Genomic DNA, 21550 nt, shown 5'->3' with positions numbered 1-21550 from the left:
TCAGCTCTGTCAGCAGCAGGTAGTGGACATTAACCTGCTACCCTGGTAGTGAGGATCAGCTCTGTCTGCAGCAGGTAGTGGACATTAACCTGCTACCCTGGTAGTGAGGATCAGCTCTGTCAGCAGCAGGTAGTGGACATTAACCTGCTACCCTGGTAGTGAGGATCAGCTCTGTCAGCAGCAGGTAGTGGACATTAACCTGCTACCCTGGTAGTGAGGATCAGCTCTGTCAGCAGCAGGTAGTGGACATTAACCTGCTACCCTGGTAGTGAGGATCAGCTCTGTCAGCAGCAGGTAGTGGACATTAACCTGCTACCCTGGTAGTGAGGATCAGCTCTGTCAGCAGCAGGTAGTGGACATTAACCTGCTACCCTGGTAGTGAGGATCAGCTCTGTCAGCAGCAGGTAGTGGACATTAACCTGCTACCCTGGTAGTGAGGATCAGCTCTGTCAGCAGCAGGTAGTGGACATTAACCTGCTACCCTGGTAGTGAGGATCAGCTCTGTCAGCAGCAGGTAGTGGACATTAACCTGCTACCCTGGTAGTGAGGATCAGCTCTGTCAGCAGCAGGTAGTGGACATTAACCTGCTACCCTGGTAGTGAGGATCAGCTCTGTCAGCAGCAGGTAGTGGACATTAACCTGCTACCCTGGTAGTGAGGATCAGCTCTGTCAGCAGCAGGTAGTGGACATTAACCTGCTACCCTGGTAGTGAGGATCAGCTCTGTCAGCAGCAGGTAGTGGACATTAACCTGCTACCCTGGTAGTGAGGATCAGCTCTGTCAGCAGCAGGTAGTGGACATTAACCTGCTACCCTGGTAGTGAGGATCAGCTCTGTCAGCAGCAGGTAGTGGACATTAACCTGCTACCCTGGGAGTGAGGATCAGCTCTGTCAGCAGCAGGTAGTGGACATTAACCTGCTACCCTGGTAGTGAGGATCAGCTCTGTCAGCAGCAGGTAGTGGACATTAACCTGCTACCCTGGTAGTGAGGATCAGCTCTGTCAGCAGCAGGTAGTGGACATTAACCTGCTACCCTGGCAGTGAGGATCAGCTCTGTCAGCAGCAGGTAGTGGACATTAACCTGCTACCCTGGTAGTGAGGATCAGCTCTGTCAGCAGCAGGTAGTGGACATTAACCTGCTACCCTGGCAGTGAGGATCAGCTCTGTCAGCAGCAGGTAGTGGACATTAACCTGCTACCCTGGTAGTGAGGATCAGCTCTGTCAGCAGCAGGTAGTGGACATTAACCTGCTACCCTGGTAGTGAGGATCAGCTCTGTCAGCAGCAGGTAGTGGACATTAACCTGCTACCCTGGTAGTGAGGATCAGCTCTGTCTTTATGTCTTCCACTGAAGTGCAGAAACATCTATTTAATTTAGTTGTTGGTGGACAGCAGCTCAACAATGGGGCTCTTTGTTGTCTTTGGACTTGGAACAAAAGGGGAATATTAAAATGTGTTTTTCCTGGTTCAAGTGAGGTTGAACAGGGATTGAAAATGTGATCATCGTTAGACAATATGAGTCTTGTTCAGTACACAAAGCAGGTCCCTAATCAATTGAAAGTAATGATCAGATTTCAAGAATGTTTAGGTTAAAAACCAGCAATGACAAAGCAAGTTAGAATTTTGGCTTCCCATCCCTCTTTATATTTCACTCAATCTTTTCTCTTTCTCTGTTTTACTCAGTCAAATAAGGCTGTTTTTACACAGGCACCCCAATTCTGATATCTGTTGATCAATCACATCAGATCGTTTCACATCTGCTCTTTTTGAGAGCTGATCTGATTGTTCAAAATACCAAATAGTGTAAAAAATATCAGAATTGGTGTGTCTGTGTAAAGGCAGCTCTAGTGTCCTACACACAGCTCACCAGGGGTACGTTCAGTTTGCTACGTTGTGGAATGGTTTGTGGTCCTACACACAGCTCACCAGGGGTACGTTCAGTTTGCTGGAACGTTTGCTATGTTGTGGAATGGTTTGTGGTCCTACACACAGCTCACCAGGGGTACGTTCAGTTTGCTACGTTGTGGAATGGTTTGTGGTCCTACACACAGCTCACCAGGGGTACGTTCAGTTTGCTGGAACGTTTGCTATGTTGTGGAATGGTTGTGGTCCTACACACAGCTCACCAGGGGTACGTTCAGTTTACTGGAACGTTTGCTATGTTGTAGAACGGTTTGTGGTCCTACACACAGCTCACCAGGGGTACGTTCAGTTTGCTACGTTGTGGAATGGTTTGTGGTCCTACACACAGCTCACCAGGGGTACGTTCAGTTTGCTGGAACGTTTGCTATGTTGTGGAATGGTTTGTGGTCCTACACTCAGCTCACCAGGGGTACGTTCAGTTTGCTGGAACGTTTGCTACGTTGTGGAATGGTTTGTGGTCCTACACTCAGCTCACCAGGGGTACGTTCAGTTTGCTACGTTGTGGAATGGTTTGTGGTCCTACACACAGCTCACCAGGGGTACGTTCAGTTTGCTGGAACGTTTGCTACGTTGTGGAATGGTTTGTGGTCCTACACACAGCTCACCAGGGGTACGTTCAGTTTGCTGGAACGTTTGCTACGTTGTGGAATGAGTTGCTGAACAAGTTCTCTCAAAATGTTTTTGTACTTTCTTGAACAGACTTTGAGATAAATTTGCTCCGTTCGGTGGGTCTGCCTGGTGTGGCTTGATGCATTGAATAACGTATTTAAAGGGGGACTGCCTGGTGTGGCTTGAAGCATTGAATAACGTATTTAAAGGGGGACTGCCTGGTGTGGCTTGAAGCATTGAATAACGTATTTAAAGGGGGACTGCCTGGTGTGGCTGGAAGCATTGAGGGACGTATTTAAAGGGAGACTGCCTGGTGTGGCTTGAAGCATTGAATAACGTATTTAAAGGGGGACTGCCTGGTGTGGCTGGAAGCATTGAGGGACGTATTTAAAGGGAGACTGCCTGGTGTGGCTGGAAGCATTGAGGGACGTATTTAAAGGGAGACTGCCTGGTGTGGCTGGAAGCATTGAGGGACATATTTAAAGGGAGTCTGCCTGGTGTGGCTGGAAGCATTGAGGGACGTATTTAAAGGGAGTCTGCCTGGTGTGGCTTGAAGCATTGAGGGACGTATTTAAAGGGAGACTGCCTGGTGTGGCTGGAAGCATTGAGGGACGTATTTAAAGGGAGTCTGCCTGGTGTGGCTGGAAGCATTGAGGGACGTATTTAAAGGGAGAATGCCTGGTGTGGCTGGAAGTATTGAGGGACGTATTTAAAGGGAGACTGCCTGGTGTGGCTGGAAGCATTGAGGGACGTATTTAAAGGGAGACTGCCTGGTGTGTCTGGAAGCATTGAGGGACGTATTTAAAGGGAGACTGCCTGGTGTGGCTGGAAGCATTGAATAACGTATTTAAAAGGAAACTGTGCATTTTGACCCCACGACCCAACCGCTCCCCGATCTTCAGTTTCTTGGCAATTTCTCGCATTGAATCACCTTCATTTCTCAGAACAAGAATAGACTGACGAGTTTCAGAAGAAAGTTCTTTGTTTCTGGCCATTCTGAGCCTGTAATCAAACCCACAAATGCTGATGCTCCAGATACTCAACTAGTCTAAAGAAGGCCAGTTTTATTGCTTCTTTAATCAGATCAACAGTTTTCAGCTGTGCTAACATCATTACAAAAGGGTTTTCTAATGATCAATTAGCCTTTTAAAATGATCAGCATGGATTAGCTAACACAACGTGCCGTTGGAACACAGGAGTGATGGTTGCTGATAATGGGCCTCTGTACGCCTATGCAGATATTCCATTAAAAATCAGCTGTTTCCAGCTACAATAGTCATTTACAACATTAACAATGTCTACACTGTATTTCTGATAAATTTGTGGTTATTTTAATGGACAAAAAAATTTGCTTTTCTTTAAAAAACAAGGATATTTCTAAGTGACCCCAGACGTTTGAATGGTAGTGTACATGGAGACTAGTGAAAGTAACAAAGACAGTGATGAAGACAAGTGGAAAGATTCATGGTACTCGTGGTCTATCAGTTGAGGTCAAATGTAATGAGTGTCGACAGTAGATGACTGGAAATATGTTATTAGTTGCTTTCAGCTAGCAGTCTAATAAGGAAATATGTTATTAGTTGCTTTCAGCTAGCAGTCTAATAAGGAAATATGTTATTAGTTGCTTTCAGCTAGCAGTCTAATAATGAAATATGTTATTAGTTGCTTTCAGCTAGCAGTCTAATAATGAAATATGTTATTAGTTGCTTTCAGCTAGCAGTCTAATAAGGAAATATGTTATTAGTTGCTTTCAGCTAGCAGTCTAATAATGAAATATGTTATTAGTTGCTTTCAGCTAGCAGTCTAATAAGGAAATATGTTATTAGTTGCTTTCAGCTAGCAGTCTAATAAGGACATATGTTATTAGTTGCTTTCAGCTAGCAGTCTAATAAGGAAATATGTTATTAGTTGCTTTCAGCTAGCAGTATAATAAGGAAATATGTTATTAGTTGCTTTCAGCTAGCAGTCTAATAAGGACATATGTTATTAGTTGCTTTCAGCTAGCAGTCTAATAATGAAATATGTTATTAGTTGCTTTCAGCTAGCAGTCTAATAAGGAAATATGGGAGTCATTTGAAGAAGCTAATGTTTAAATCCAAGATGGCGTAGCAGTCAGATGTCCTTTGTCCTCGTCCTGTCCCGTGTATATATATTTTATATATTTTCTTCGCATTTCTTTTTATATATATATTTTTTCTTCTTAAAAACTCAACTTCAAAACACTCTCCGGCAACCCACCTCACCAAATGTGGTGCGGATCTGTTTTTTTCCTCAAAGGTATTATTCACCTCGTATCCGAAATCTACAACAGAAGCTAGCCAGAAGTTAGCCAGCTCACAAGCTAACGTGAGTAGTTCAGCTAACCACAGCTAGCGCTCATCAGCTATCCTTTAGCTCGGAAAACTATTGCCAGTTTCGTACAACGCGACTCAGACCAGAGCATACCAGACCTATTTTCTCTCCATATCCCCGGATTTTTTACCGCAAGCTCTGGACATTTACACCGGGATCTTGCAGCTAACTAGCTGCTATCCCGAGTGACTATTGGCTAACATCAATTCCGGAGCAAACACCATTTATCCCGGAGCTAGCCAGCTGAAGAGTTCCATCAGCCACTCCCGGGCTACAATCACCTATCCGGACCCGTTTTACTGCCGATGCGGAGCCCCACCGGGCCTTCACGACTGGGATACCGACGTTATCTGCCCGAGGGAGTTATTCAACTGGCCCCTCCATCGCGACGTAACCTGAACGCCCATATGCTAACTGCGGCCCGCTAATCGTTAGCTGTCCTGAGCATATCGGCTGTTATCTGAACAGGTCTATCGAACAATCTTCTTAGGCCACTATAACTATTTTGACAATTGGATTGGTCCCCTCTACCACACGGAACCCCACTAATCTACCGACGGAAATGCACGGCGTGGCTAAAAACAGACCTCCATCTTCTGCTAGCTTGCTACCCATGACTAGCTGTCTGAATCACGAAGCTAGCACCAGTTAGCAAACACTATTCTACAATTCACAACCTCTCTTTCGCCATCCGGCTTGGATTCTCTGTCGACACGACCACGTCTGGTCTGCAGACGATTACCCCATCCGCTGTGCCCTCAACCGGCCTCCGTCTGAGCAGACCCCCTCCGTCTGAGCAGACCACCCCCCGGGCTACTAACTTTAAACGCCGCGGGCTAGCTTAGTGGAGGCCTCACTGCTCCATCTACGGCTGCCCCCTGGACACTATGATCACTTGGCTACATAGCTGATGCCTGCTTGACTGTCCATTAATTCATGGTACTCCATTCCGTTTATTTGTGTTTTATCTGTCGGCTCTGTGCTTTAACTCAGGATCTGTGTGTAGTTAATCCGACCCTCTCTGCCTAGCCGTCGCCATTTTTACCTGCTGTTGCTGTGTTAGCAGACTAGCTGCTGTTATCTCACCTGTTGTTTTAGCTAGCTCTCCCAATCAAGACCTGCAATCACTTTATGCCTTATTGTATGTCTCCCTCAAATATCAATATGCCTTGCATACTGTTGTTCAGGCTAGTTATCATTGTTTTGGTTTACAATGGACCCCGTAGTTCCACTCTCCGTACCTCTGATACCTCCTTTGTCCCACCCCCCACACATGCGGTGACCTCACCCATTGAGACCAGCATGTCCAGAGATACAACCTCTCTTATCATCACCCAGTGCCTGGGCTTGCCTCCACTGTACCCGTGCCCCACCATACCCTGGTCTGCACATTATGCCCAGAATCTATTCTACCACGCCCATAAATCTGCTCCTTTTATTCCTTGTCCCCAACGCTCTAGGCGACCAGTTTTGATAGCCTTTAGCCGCACCCTCATCCTACTACTCCTCTGTTCCTCGGGTGATGTGGAGGTAAACCCAGGCCCTGCATGTCCCCAGTCACCCTCATTTGTTGACTTCTGTGATCGAAAAAGCCTTGGCCTCATGCATGTCAACATCAGAAGCCTCCTCCCTAAGTTTGCCTTACTCACCGCTTTAGCACACTCTGCCAACCCTGATGTCCTTGCCGTGTCCGAATCCTGGCTTAGGAAGGCCACCAAAAATTCTGAGATTTCCATACCCAACTATAACACTTTCCGTCAAGATAGAACTGCCAAAGGGGGAGGAGTTGCAATCTACTGCAGAGATAGCCTGCAAAGTTCTGTCATACTTTCCAGGTCTATGCCCAAACAGTTCGAACTTCTAATTTTAAAAATTAATCTCTCCAGAAATAAGTCTCTCACTGTTGCCGCCTGCTACCGACCCCCCTCAGCTCCCAGCTGTGCCCTGGACACCATCTGTGAATTGATCGCTCCCCATCTAGCTTCAGAGTTTGTTCTGTTAGGTGACCTAAACTGGGATATGCTTAACACCCCGGCAGTCCTACAATCTAAGCTTGATGCCCTCAATCTCACACAAATCATCAAGGAACCCACCAGGTACAACCCTAAATCCGTAAACATGGGCACCCTAATTGACATTATCCTAACCAACTTGCCCTCCAAATACACCTCTGCTGTCTTCAATCAAGATCTCAGCGATCACTGCCTCATTGCCTGTATCCGCCACGGGTCCGCGGCCAAACGACCACCCCTCATCACTGTCAAACGCTCCCTAAAACACTTCTGCGAGCAGGCCTTTCTAATCGACCTGGCCCGGGTACCCTGGAAGGATATTGACCTCATCCCGTCAGTTGAGGATGCCTGGTCATTCTTTAAAAGTTACTTCCTCACCATATTAGACAAGCATGCTCCGTTCAAAAAATGCAGAACCAAGAACAGATATAGCCCTTGGTTCACTCCAGACCTGACTGCCCTCGACCAGCACAAAAACATCCTGTGGCGAACTGCAATAGCATCGAAGAGCCCCCGCGATATGCAACTGTTCAGGGAAGTCAGGAACCAATACACGCAGTCAGTCAGGAAAGCAAAGGCCAGCTTTTTCAAGCAGAAATTTGCATCCTGTAGCTCTAACTCCAAAAAGTTCTGGGATACTGTAAAGTCCATGGAAAACAAGAGCACCTCCTCCCAGCTGCCCACTTCACTGAGGCTAGGTAACACGGTCACCACCGATAAGTCCATGATAATCGAAAACTTCAACAAACATTTCTCAATGGCTGGCCATGCCTTCCTCCTGGCGACTCCAACCTTGGCCAACAGCCCCGCCCCCCCCGCTGCTACTCGCCCAAGCCTCCCCAGCTTCTCCTTTACCCATATCCAGATAGCAGATGTTCTGAAAGAGCTGGAAAACCTGGACCCATACAAATCAGCTGGGCTTGACAATCTGGACCCCCTATTTCTGAAACTGTCCGCCGCCATTGTCGCACCCCCTATTACCAGCCTGTTCAACCTCTCCTTCGTATCATCTGAGATCCCCAAGGATTGGAAAGCTGCCGCGGTCATCCCCCTCTTCAAAGGGGGAGACACCCTGGACCCAAACTGTTACAGACCTATATCCATCCTGCCCTGCCTATCTAAGGTCTTCGAAAGCCAAGTCAACAAACAGATCACTGACCATCTCGAATCCCACCGTACCTTCTCCGCTGTGCAATCCGGTTTCCGAGCCGGTCACGGGTGCACCTCAGCCACGCTCAAGGTACTAAACGATGTCATAACCGCCATCGATAAAAGACATTACTGTGCAGCCGTCTTCATCGACCTGGCCAAGGCTTTCGACTCTGTCAATCACCATATTCTTATCGGCAGACTCAGTAGCCTCGGTTTTTCTAATGACTGCCTTGCCTGGTTCACCAACTACTTTGCAGACAGAGTTCAGTGTGTCAAATCGGAGGGCATGTTGTCCGGTCCTCTGGCAGTCTCTATGGGGGTACCACAGGGTTCAATTCTCGGGCCGACTCTTTTCTCTGTATATATCAATGATGTTGCTCTTGCTGCGGGCGATTCCCTGATCCACCTCTATGCAGACGACACCATTCTGTATACTTCCGGCCCTTCCTTGGACACTGTGCTATCTAACCTCCAAACGAGCTTCAATGCCATACAACACTCCCTCCGTGGCCTCCAACTGCTCTTAAACGCTAGTAAAACCAAATGCATGCTTTTCAACCGTTCGCTGCCTGCACCCGCACGCCCGACTAGCATCACCACCCTGGACGGTTCCGACCTAGAATATGTGGACATCTATAAGTACCTAGGTGTCTGGCTAGACTGCAAACTCTCCTTCCAGACTCATATCAAACATCTCCAATCCAAAATCAAATCTAGAGTCGGCTTTCTATTCCGCAACAAAGCCTCCTTCACTCACGCCGCCAAACTTACCCTAGTAAAACTGACTATCCTACCGATCCTCGACTTCGGCGATGTCATCTACAAAATAGCTTCCAATACTCTACTCAGCAAACTGGATGCAGTTTATCACAGTGCCATCCGTTTTGTTACTAAAGCACCTTATACGACCCACCACTGCGACCTGTATGCCCTAGTCGGCTGGCCCTCGCTACATGTTCGTCGTCAGACCCACTGGCTCCAGGTCATCTACAAGGCTATGCTAGGTAAAGTGCCGCCTTATCTCAGTTCACTGGTCACGATGGCTACACCCACCCGTAGCACGCGCTCCAGCAGGTGTATCTCACTGATCATCCCTAAAGCCAAAACCTCATTTGGACGCCTTTCCTTCCAGTTCTCTGCTGCCTGCGACTGGAACGAATTGCAAAAATCTCTGAAGTTGGAGACTTTTATCTCCCTCAACAACTTTAAAAATCTGCTATCCGAGCAGCTAACCGATCGCTGCAGCTGTACATAGTCCATCTGTAAACTACCCACCCAATTTACCTACCTCACCCCCCATACTGCTTTTATTTATTTACTTTTCTGCTCTTTTGCACACCAGTATCTCTGCTAAATTATAATTACTCGATTTATTGCCTACCTCATGCCTTTTGCACACATTGTATATAGAGTGTATATAGATTCTCTTTTTTTCTACCATGTTTTGACTTGTTTATTGTTTACTCCATGTGTAACTCTGTGTTGTTGTCTGTTCACACTGCTATGCTTTATCTTGGCCAGGTTGCAGTTGCAAATGAGAACTTGTTCTCAACTAGCCTACCTGGTTAAATAAAGGTGAAATAAAAAATAAATAAAAAAAAATAAAAAATACAAGGTTACATGATGATCAGAGGGATTGAGCCTTGGGACTGATATGAAATGAGATGCTGCCATCTGGTGTTTGGGTTAAAGATAAGCTTGCTGTGGACCCATTGATAAGCCACCAGTGAAAGTGAGTGGTATTCACTGAACTTAGGCTGTAAAGGACACAGTGGGAACATTTGGAACAGAGGTATGAATAATTGAAAAAGACAAGTTTTTGACGATTACCAATCACTATGTCTTAATTGGATAGTGTGAATAACACCAGTGACTTAAGGATGAAGGTAATGTCATCTAAAACAATAATCTGTTTCCAGTACGTGGAACACTGTCCAAAATGTAAATCGATCCCAGTAAACGTTATGAGGACCAGGACTATAAAAAAAGGAAAAAGCTGATAAGCCAGCAGCAACTTTTTGAAAGACCGAGTGGATTTGTTAAGTGACTAAGATACTGTAGAAGAGTATTGAAAACAGCATATACACATGAGATGAGTAATTCCAGATATATGTAAACATTATTAAAGTGGCCAGTGATTCGTAATCTATGTCTATTGGCAGTAGCCTCTAATGTGCTAATGATGGCTGTTTAACAGTCTGATGGCCTTGAGATAGAAGCTGTTTTTCAGGTGATGTTTCCTACCTTCACCACCTGGGGACGACCCGTCAGGAAGTCCTCAAAGCCTGCAAAGAATGTGTTTATCCTGTCCGGAAGCAAGACGACTTTTGTAGTTCGTGATTGTCTGTAGTCCCTTTCACAAACGTCTCATGTCTGAGATGTTGAATTGCGACTCCACTTTATCTCTATAATGATGTTTAGCTGGGTTTGATTGCCTTGTGAAGTGAATAACTGCACTGTTTATACTCTGCCATATTACCAGTCTCCTTGCCATGGTTAAATGTGGTGGTTCGGGCTTTCAGTTTCACCCAACCGCTCCCCGTTTCTTCAGCTGGTTGTTCAGTACAGCACCATTTCTATTCAACTGAACGCTCCATTACGTTTTAATGTACTGAACATACTATTTAGTTTAATGTACTGAACATACTATTTAGTTTAATGTACTGAACATACTATTTAGTTTAATGTACTGAACATACTATTTAGTTTAATGTACTGAACATACTATTTAGTTTAATGTACTGAACATACTATATAGTTTAATGTACTGAACATACTATTTAGTTTAATGTACTGAACATACTATTTAGTTTAATGTACTGAACATACTATTTAGTTTAATCTACTGAACATACTATTTAGTTTAATGTACTGAACACACTATTTAGTTTAATGTACTGAACATACTATTTAGTTTAATGTACTGAACATACTATTTAGTTTTATTGTACTGAACATACTATTTCGTTTTAATGTACTGAACATACTATTTAGTTTAATGTACTGAACATACTATTTAGTTTAATGTACTGAACATACTATTTAGTTTAATGTACTGAACATACTATTTCGTTTTAATGTACTGAACATACTATTTAGTTTAATGTACTGAACATACTATTTAGTTTAATGTACTGAACAAAACTGGTCAAAAGTAGTGCACTACATAGGGAATAGGGTTCAAATAGGCCCTGGTCTAAAGTAGTGCACTACATAGGGAATAGGGTTCAAATAAGCCCTGGTCTAAAGTAGTGCACTACATAGGGAATAATGGTCAAATAGGCCCTGGTCTAAAGTAGTGCACTACATAGGGAATAATGGTCAAATAGGCCCTGGTCTAAAGTAGTGCACTACATAGGGAATAGGGTTCAAATAGGCCCTGGCCTAAAGTAGTGCACTACATAGGGAATAATGGTCAAATAGGTCCTGGTCTAAAGTAGTGCACTACATAGGGAATAGGGTTCAAATAGGACCTGGTCTAAAGTAGTGCACTACATAGGGAATAGGGTTCAAATAGGCCCTGGTCTAAAGTAGTGCACTACATAGGGAATAATGGTCAAATAGACCCTGGTATAAAGTAGTGCACTACATAGGGAATAGTGGTCAAATAGGCCCTGGTCTAAAGTAGTGCACTACATAGGGAATAGGGTTCAAATAGGTCCTGGTCTAAAGTAGTGCACTACATAGGGAATAGGGTTCAAATAGGTCCTGGTCTAAAGTAGAGCACTACATAGGGAATAATGGTCAAATAGGTCCTGGTCTAAAGTAGTGCACTACATAGGGAATAATGGTCAAATAGGTCCTGGTCTAAAGTAGTGCACTACATAGGGAATAATGGTCAAATAGGCCCTGGTCTAAAGTAGTGCACTACATAGGGAATAATGGTCAAATAGGCCCTGGTCTAAAGTAGTGCACTACATAGGAAATAATGGTCAAATAGGCCCTGGTCTAAAGTAGTGCACTACATAGGGAATAGGGTTCAAATAGGCCCTGGTCTAAAGTAGTGCACTACATAGGGAATAGGGTTCAAATAGGTCCTGGTCTAAAGTAGTGCACTACATAGGGAATAATGGTCAAATAGGCCCTGGTCTAAAGTAGTGCACTACATAGGGAATAGGGTTCCATTTGGGACGAAGAAATACATTACTGACCTGGGAGAAAACATGGAGAACCCTGTACTCACCATGTTACCAATCTGTCACCAATCACTTTGCTGATCCATCAGAAACCAATAAATATCTCCAGGTCTGTTAAACAAAGTGATTTTCATTGTAACTGGGGTCACAGACAGACAGACAGACAGACAGACAGACAGACAGACAGACAGGCAGACAGGCAGGCAGGCAGGCAGGCAGGCAGACAGACAGGCACACTGTCTGCAGTGATTGTCATTATAATGTAATTTATTTATGTATTTATTTTCTGTTGTACAGAGTTGTCTACTGTTGTCTGTCGCCCCCCAGTGGTTCTTTGTTGTAAGAACGAACTTATTTCCGTCCCAAATAGTACCCTATTGTAGTGCACTATAAAGGGAATAGGGGCCATTAGGGACGTATCTAACTGGAATATGTTGTTGCACTACGTCCTAATGATTAGCTCTGGTCCAGGGTGTGACGTGCATCTTGATGGTGCTGAACCGTCTTGATGGATATAACACCCTGGACCAGAGCTACCTAACAATACACAGCTGGATAATAAGTCCTGTTATCTGATATTCTGAATAATGTTGTATTTTATACGTTGTTAAACTGATAAAAAAGGAGAAACCCGCACACTGCTCTTGCTAGTATCACTGCTCTTTATTCAGCTTTCCGTATCGGCCTCAAGGCCTTCGTCAGAGCTCTGTGAGTGTTAGTCGTTTGCACCCTTATGTAGACATTGCATCAAATGAGGTTGGAGTCGAGGGGAAATAAACATGTGTTACCAAATATAACAATGTGCATTTCATAAGTATTCTAATAAAGTGTGTACATAAAACGTATTAAACACGCCCTGGACGTTCTGCCCCCCCCCCCCCCAATGTGTTTGGGTCCATTTTTTTCTCAGCTAAAGGTCGGGGGAACAGAACATAATAGCAGCCCAATTAATAGTCCTCTGCTACAAATTAAACACAATTTTAACACATCTGGTTAGTAGGGTATATAATCAGTTCAATGTCAGTAAAATAGCCTTGTATTTTCAATCTGATTACATTGATAAAATCACCAGTCGCCTGGATGTTCTGCCGCCCAAGACGAAACAAAAATAATGACATCTTAGACATCCTTATGGATCTAAACTTGGCACTTTCAAAAGTGACCTTTCCACCCAGACAGAGGCTCCACTGACGCAGAAAACTGTAAGCTTCAACCGCTGGCTTCTCGTCCCTTGTAAAACCCAACAACAGAAGTGCTTCACTAAAAGCTGCCTGTGTTTAAACAAATATATTCTCTTTTCAGAAAGAGAAAAGCTCAATTAATAGGGACAGCATAGTAGAGTCCGTTTTTTGTATCTCTTCGAATATTATAGGCTGCAGTTCAGCTTCAGATTGTCATAGAGAGGAATCAATATATCTCCATATGCATCGGAGTCCCGTCTTTCTCGGGCATTTCAGAGCTTGTTTCTACCATAAGACGTCACAGAGTTAAGCATTGTTATAGAACGCTTGATATCATCTGGATACGTTTTATGTATTTATTTACAAATATGAAGAAAACAATAGATATCATTTTTTATATTTTAATCAGAACCAAACACACCAAGCCCTTCCCAGACACGGAGGTATTTAATCAGAACCAAACACACCAAGCCCTTCCCAGACACGGAGGTATTTAACCAGAACCAAACACACCAAGCCCTTCCCAGACACGGAGGTATTTAATCAGAACCAAACACACCAAGCCCTTCCCAGACACGGAGGTATTTAATCAGAACCAAACACACCAAGCCCTTCCCAGACACGGAGGTATTTAATCAGTACATGCGACAGTATTGTAGTATTTGTCTATACCGACATCTATGGAGGATAATTGTGTCCGTCAAACAGGAACTCTCACCACTTATTTATTGGAGGATGAAGAAATAATCCCCAATGATCTGTGTAATTGTGTGTTTCTGACCGTTAACATGTTGGGTGGACGCGTGTACATATAGGAGGTTCCTGACCAGGCAGAAGGGAGTTTCACTTTAACCGCTGCATCGGAGAGTTACAATGTTGCTGTCACTATGTAACCTACTACCTACAGTAGGAAAACGAGTTTCTGATTAATAATATCACACCTGTTATCACACATGGTACGACCCCATAATTGTTACAATTACAATAAAAAATAACACTTTTATATAACATATTTAACATATATTTTAATATTCCTGTAGAACTGTAAAACACAGTAAGATCATTTGAGCTTTGGAAACAAGCGCGTTCATAAATGCATGGTGGGCCTCGTTATAAATGGGTGGGCCTCGTTATAAATGGGTGGGCCTCGTTATAAATGCATGGTGGGCCTCGTTATAAATGGGTGGGCCTCGTTATAAATGGGTGGGCCTCGTTATAAATGCATGACGAGCCTCGTTATGAATGCATGGCGGCCTCGTTTCGCTGGAGCAGTGTAAAATAAGCTTTCTGTCAATGACCCAGCCTTAACGAATTTCGTTTATTTCCATATTGAATGTGATTGTCCAACATCAGCATGTATTTATTGTGTAGAGTGGCTTCTTTCCTCTGCTGTGGTGCTGCATTGCAGTCAGCGATGTTTTCTCTCGGTAGCTGTCCAGGGTCCTGAAATCAAATCATGTGAGTTTGCTTGGACACCAGCCTGATCTCCAGCTCCTTCCACCTCTGGAAACTATCTGGGTGATCATGTGACTTCTCATGAGAGGCTGAGGAGGTGACACTGATTCTTCCAGTCCCTGGTTCCATCCCTGACCAGCGCAGATTTGGACTCGTGTGAAAAAAGTTTGCAGCAAAAACAGAAGTCTGCATCGTTTTGCTTGGAAAAGACAAGCCTTGGTCTCTCCACTCTCTCCCCGTTCGCCATCCTCCTATTGTAGTTAGCCACCGAAAACGTTCGTTGCCCCTCATCTCTTGGTAAATTCCCCTCCTTATCCTGATGTGGTCCAGCCTGCACTAACATATCCCGTAAAGATCCATTCATATATTTTGGCCACTCACCGGGATCTTCTATGATTTTGTCTGGGAGTCGGATTTAGCAGCAGCACCACCACTGTCACCGGGGACGGGGAGCACCGAATCTGAGTCTGGGTCCAAGATAGTAGGGTCTTCACCGGCATTGTTTGGAGGTGTAGCTAGGTCTGGTGCGACCACCTGTTCTTGTCCAGCCAGAGAGCTGTCATCATCGGTGGAAGTGCATGGCTCGGACTCCTCCGGTTTGTCCTCTTCGCTGCTAGAATCAGCTAACGGGGGCTCGTCGTTCTCGGCGAATGAATGGCCTGTCCTCGTAGGCTTGTAATTCTCCACACCGGCTGAGGGACATTGCTGCACACTGATACATTTCACCAGAGAATTTCTTTGGTTTAGAGATTGTGTCCTCACACAGACACTTAAACAAAATACAATCATTTATTTGGCAGATTCATTTATTATTGTTTCACAATTGGATAATCCCATATAAAGACACACATCACCATTCCTACCAAGGATAGTGTGAGTGAACTTCGGGAGAAGGGGGAATGGGGTGGGGGAGGGAACTGTAGCAGCACTATGAGCTGGTGGCTGGGGCGCCGCGGGCGGTGTAGTGACCGAACAGGGGTGACGGAGGGCGGTGTAGTGACCGAACAGGGGCGACGGAGGGCGGCAGACAATTGTCAAAATATCGTCTCAAATTCAGGTGCTGCCATAGGCGACGGTCTAATGGGAGGGCTGGCCCTGAACACGTCTGTAAACCCACAATGAGGACACCAAGTAAGTTTTCATAAATCATTGGGTTCCGTTCAAGAAGAAACGTCAGAGTAGTCTGAAGTGGAGGCATTAATTCATGGTGACATTTACAACATAACATGCATGGACATTTCATCATTAAGACCTTTAGGGAATCATGTCTGGAGGGTGAAAACCCCCAAACATTCTCATTAGCTCAGTGTTATATCACCTCCCCTGTCTGATATCTTGACTTTCTCTCTGTCACACAACCTAAAGGTATTACTGTCATGTTGCAGGTCATTACAATGTACTGAGACTGGATAATCCCTGTCTTTACTCCTGATTTAACTTTTATGTTCACTAATTCTCTGAGATAACGAGAGGTTTAACCTACATAACACAACGCACATGGACATTTAATCATGTAGATAACATGGGTGGTGTTTACCTACATAACACAACCCACATGGACATTTAATCATGTAGATAACATGGGTGGTGTTTACCTACATAACACAACCCACATGGACATTTAATCATGTAGATAACATGGGTGGTGTTTACCTACATAACACAACCCACATGGACATTTAATCATGTAGATAACATGGGTGGTGTTTACCTACATAACACAGCCCACATGGACATTTAATCATGTAGATAACATGGGTGGTGGAACACGTAATAATGTCATTTATTTGTAACCGTTCTCCTGTATGTGGGTGGCAGAAACGTTCACACTTCATCATATTGTTGCACTGGGCTCAGCATCTGCATGTATAGCTACCAATCAGAAGAGGGCGTAAAAGAGCCTGGCTCGTTTTTTCTTTTGTGGCTGGAAGTTTGGCATGGACCAATTTGTCGCATAAATCGCGACCTCTCCTATATACAATACGGATGGGTTCTTAAATTTACCCGACCTCTCCTATATACAATACGGGTGGGTTCTTAAATTCAGCTGGCAAAGCAGGGTCCGATGATAAAACATGACAATGGTTCTTGACAGCATCTCCCTCTTTGTGCGAGTTCAAAGTCTATGTGGTGGTGAACATTACAGAGTTCTTTACCTCTAGTGGCTCTTTGTTGTAGCAGTTCATCTGGTGTTTCCCCTAATGCCACATTAAGAGCTTCATCCACACATTGTGGAGAGGAGCCTCTTAGAAACATATTGCACATCTCAGCTGCTGTTTCTACAGAGTCCTCTGTGGAGTGACATATACCACGCAGTCTGAAACACTGGCTTATTGGAAGTTCTCTTTTTAATGTCTCAGGGTGGAATCTGTCTCCCTGTAATAGAGTATTGTCTCAGGGTGGAATCTGTCTCCCTGTAATATAGTATTGTCTCAGGGTGGAATCTGTCTCCCTGTAATAGAGTATTGTCTCAGGGTGGAATCTGTCTCCCTGTAATAGAGTATTGTCTCAGGGTGGAATCTGTCTCCCTGTAATATAGTATTGTCTCAGGGTGGAATCTGTCTCCCTGTAATATAGTATTGTCTCAGGGTGGAATCTGTCTCCCTGTAATATAGTTTTGTCTCAGGATGGAATCTGTCTCCCTGTAATAGAGTATTGTCTCAGGGTGGAATCTGTCTCCCTGTAAAATAGTATTGTCTCAGGGTGGAATCTGTCTCCCTGTAATAGAGTATTGTCTCAGGGTGGAATCTGTCTCCCTGTAATATAGTATTGTCTCAGGGTGGAATCTGTCTCCCTGTAATATAGTATTGTCTCAGGGTGGAATCTGTCTCCCTGTAATATAGTATTGTCTCAGGGTGGAATCTGTCTCCCTGTAATATAGTATTGTCTCAGGGTGGAATCTGTCTCCCTGTAATAGAGTATTGTCTCAGGGTGGAATCTGTCTCCCTGTAATATAGTATTGTCTCAGGGTGGAATCTGTCTCCTTGTAATAGAGTATTGTCTCAGGGTGGAATCTGTCTCCCTGTAATATAGTATTGTCTCAGGGTGGAATCTGTCTCCCTGTAATAGAGTATTGTCTCAGGGTGGAATCTGTCTCCCTGTAATATAGTATTGTCTCAGGGTGGAATCTGTCTCCTTGTAATAGAGTATTGTCTCAGGGTGGAATCTGTCTCCCTGTAATATAGTATTGTCTCAGGGTGGAATCTGTCTCCCTGTAATATAGTATTGTCTCAGGGTGGAATCTGTCTCCCTGTAATAGAGTAATGTCTCAGTGTGGAATCTGTCTCCCTGTAATATAGTATTGTCTCAGGGTGGAATCTGTCTCCCTGTAATATAGTATTGTCTCAGAGTGGAATCTGTCTCCCTGTAATAGAGTATTGTCTCAGGGTGGAATCTGTCTCCCTGTAATAGAGTATTGTCTCAGGGTGGAATCTGTCTCCCTGTAATATAGTATTGTCTCAGGGTGGAATCTGTCTCCCTGTAATAGAGTATTGTCTCAGGGTGGAATCTGTCTCCCTGTAATATAGTATTGTCTCAGGGTGGAATCTGCTCCCTGTAATAGAGTATTGTCTCAGGGTGGAATCTGTCTCCCTGTAATAGAGTATTGTCTCAGGGTGGAATCTGTATCCCTGTAATATAGTATTGTCTCAGGGTGGAATCTGTCTCCCTGTAATAGAGTATTGTCTCAGGGTGGAATCTGTCTCCCTGTAATAGAGTAATGTCTCAGGGTGGAATCTGTCTCCCTGTAATATAGTAATGTCTCAGGGTGGAATCTGTCTCCCTGTAATGAGTAATGTCTCAGGGTGGAATCTGTCTCCCTGTAATAGAGTATTGTCTCAGGGTGGAATCTGTCTCCCTGTAATAGAGTAATGTCTCAGGGTGGAATCTGTCTCCCTGTAATATAGTATTGTCTCAGGGTGAAATCTGTCTCCCTGTAATATAGTATTGTCTCAGGGTGGAATCTGTCTCCCTGTAATATAGTATTGTCTCAGGGTGGAATCTGTCTCCCTGTAATAGAGTATTGTCTCAGGGTGGAATCTGTCTCCCTGTAATAGAGTATTGTCTCAGGGTGGAATCTGTCTCCCTTTAATAGAGTATTGTCTCAGGGTGGAATCTGTCTCCCTGTAATATAGTATTGTCTCAGGGTGGAATCTGTCTCCCTGTAATATAGTATTGTCTCAGGGTGGAATCTGTCTCCCTGTAATATAGTATTGTCTCAGGGTGGAATCTGGCTCCCTGTAATAGAGTATTGTCTCAGGGAGGAATCTGTCTCCCTGTAATAGAGTATTGTCTCAGGGAGGAATCTGTCTCCCTGTAATATAGTATTGTCTCAGGGTGGAATCTGTCTCCCTGTAATATAGTATTGTCTCAGGGTGGAATCTGTCTCCCTGTAATATAGTATTCTCAGGGGGGAATCTGTCTCCCTGTAATATAGTATTATCTCAGGAGGGGAATCTGTCTCCCTGTAATAGAGTATTGTCTCAGGGGGGAATCTGTCTCCCTGTAATATAGTATTGTCTCAGGGTGGAATCTGTCTCCCTGTAATATAGTATTGTCTCAGGGGGGAATCTGTCTCCCTGTAATATAGTATTGTCTCAGGGGGGAATCTGTCTCCCTGTAATAGAGTATTGTCTCAGGGGGGAATCTGTCTCCCTGTAATATAGTATTGTCTCAGGGGGGAATCTGTCTCCCTGTAATATAGTATTGTCTCAGGGTGGAATCTGTCTCCCTGTAATATAGTATTGTCTCAGGGGGGAATCTGTCTCCCTGTAATATAGTATTGTCTCAGGGGGGAATCTGTCTCCCTGTAATAGAGTATTGTCTCAGGGGGGAATCTATCTCCCTGTAATATAGTATTGTCTCAGGGTGGAATCTGTCTCCCTGTAATAGAGTATTGTCTCAGGGTGGAATCTGTCTCCCTGTAATATAGTATTGTCTCAGGGGGGAATCTGTCTCCCTTTAATAGAGTATTGTCTCAGGGGGGAATCTGTCTCCCTGTAATATAGTATTGTCTCAGGGTGGAATCTGTCTCCCTGTAATATAGTATTGTCTCAGGGTGGAATCTGTCTCCCTGTAATATAGTATTGTCTCAGGGTGGAATCTGTCTCCCTGTAATATAGTATTGTCTCAGGGTGGAATCTGTCTCCCTGTAATATAGTATTGTCTCAGGGTGGAATCTGTCTCCCTGTAATATAGTATTGTCTCAGGGGGGAATCTGTCTCCCTGTAATATAGTTTTGTCTCAGGGTGGAATCTGTCTCCCTGTAATAGAGTATTGTCTCAGGGTGGAATCTGTCTCCCTGTAATAGAGTATTGTCTCAGGGTGGAATCTGTCTCCCTGTAATATAGTATTGTCTCAGGGTGGAATCTGTCTCCCTGTAATATAGTATTGTCTCAGGGTGGAATCTGTCTCCCTGTAATATAGTATTGTCTCAGGGTGGAATCTGTCTCCCTGTAATAGAGTATTGTCTCAGGGTGGAATCTGTCTCCCTGTAATATAGTATTGTCTCAGGTTGGAATCTGTCTCCCTGTAATATAGTATTGTCTCAGGGTGGAATCTGTCTCCCTGTAATAGAGTATTGTCTCAGGGTGGAATCTGTCTCCCTGTAATATAGTATTGTCTCAGGGTGGAATCTGTCTCCCTGTAATATAGTAATGTCTCAGGGTGGAATCTGTCTCCCTGTAATATAGTATTGTCTCAGGGTGGAATCTGTCTCCCTGTAATATAGTATTGTCTCAGGGTGGAATCTGTCTCCCTGTAATAGAGTATTGTCTCAGTGTGGAATCTGTCTCCCTGTAATATAGTATTGTCTCAGGGTGGAATCTGTCTCCCTGTAATATAGTAATGTCTCAGGGTGGAATCTGTCTCCCTGTAATAGAGTATTGTCTCAGGGTGGAATCTGTCTCCCTGTAATATAGTATTGTCACAGGGTGGAATCTGTCTCCCTGTAATAGAGTATTGTCTCAGGGTGGAATCTGTCTCCCTGTAATATAGTATTGTCTCAGGGTGGAATCTGTCTCCCTGTAATATAGTATTGTCTCAGGGTGGAATCTGTCTCCCTGTAATATAGTATTGTCTCAGGGTGGAATCTGTCTCCCTGTAATAGAGTATTGTCTCAGGGTGGAATCTGTCTCCCTGTAATATAGTATTGTCTCAGGATGGAATAACTAGTGGAACCAAAAGAGATGCTGGTTTTCATTAACTAGTGGAACCAAATGAGATGCTGGTTTCATTAGCTAGTGGAACCAAAATAGATGCTGGTTTTCATTAACTAGTGGAACCAAAAGAGATGCTGGTTTTCATTAACTAGTGGAACCAAAAGAGATGCTGGTTTTATTAACTAGTGGAACCAAAAGAGATGCTGGTTTTCATTAACTAGTGGAACCAAAAGAGATGCTGGTTTTATTAACTAGTGGAACCAAAATAGATGCTGGTTTTCATTAACTAGTGGAACCAAAAGAGATGCTGGTTTTTATTAACTAGTGGAACCAAAAGAGATGCTGGTTTTATTAACTAGTGGAACCAAAAGAGATGCTGGTTTTATTAACTAGTGGAACCAAAAGAGATGCTGGTTTTATTAACTAGTGGAACCAAAATAGAAGTGTTACTGGTTTTCATTGGCCCTCACTGACTCGTAGTATACCGTGTCACAAACTACCCTTGAAGTGTTAACAGTATGAAGGAGTGAGCTAACCTCTGTGGCAAGCAGAGAGACCAGAAGATGTTGACCCGGG

The 21550-nt window shown here is 44.1% G+C and overlaps 1 protein-coding gene across 2 annotated transcripts in view; it reads right to left on the bottom strand.

The window, feature by feature from the left end:
- The window catches only part of LOC139561513 (endonuclease domain-containing 1 protein-like), a 177282-nt gene that overhangs the window by 32692 nt on the left and 123040 nt on the right, over positions 1-21550 (bottom strand). The window lies entirely within an intron of this gene.

Source organism: Salvelinus alpinus, chromosome 31, assembly GCF_045679555.1.
Source record: "Salvelinus alpinus chromosome 31, SLU_Salpinus.1, whole genome shotgun sequence".
In the NCBI taxonomy this organism is placed as follows: domain Eukaryota; kingdom Metazoa; phylum Chordata; class Actinopteri; order Salmoniformes; family Salmonidae; genus Salvelinus; species Salvelinus alpinus.
Note: the sequence above shows the minus strand (reverse complement) of the source record. Positions and strands in the feature narration are given on the sequence as shown.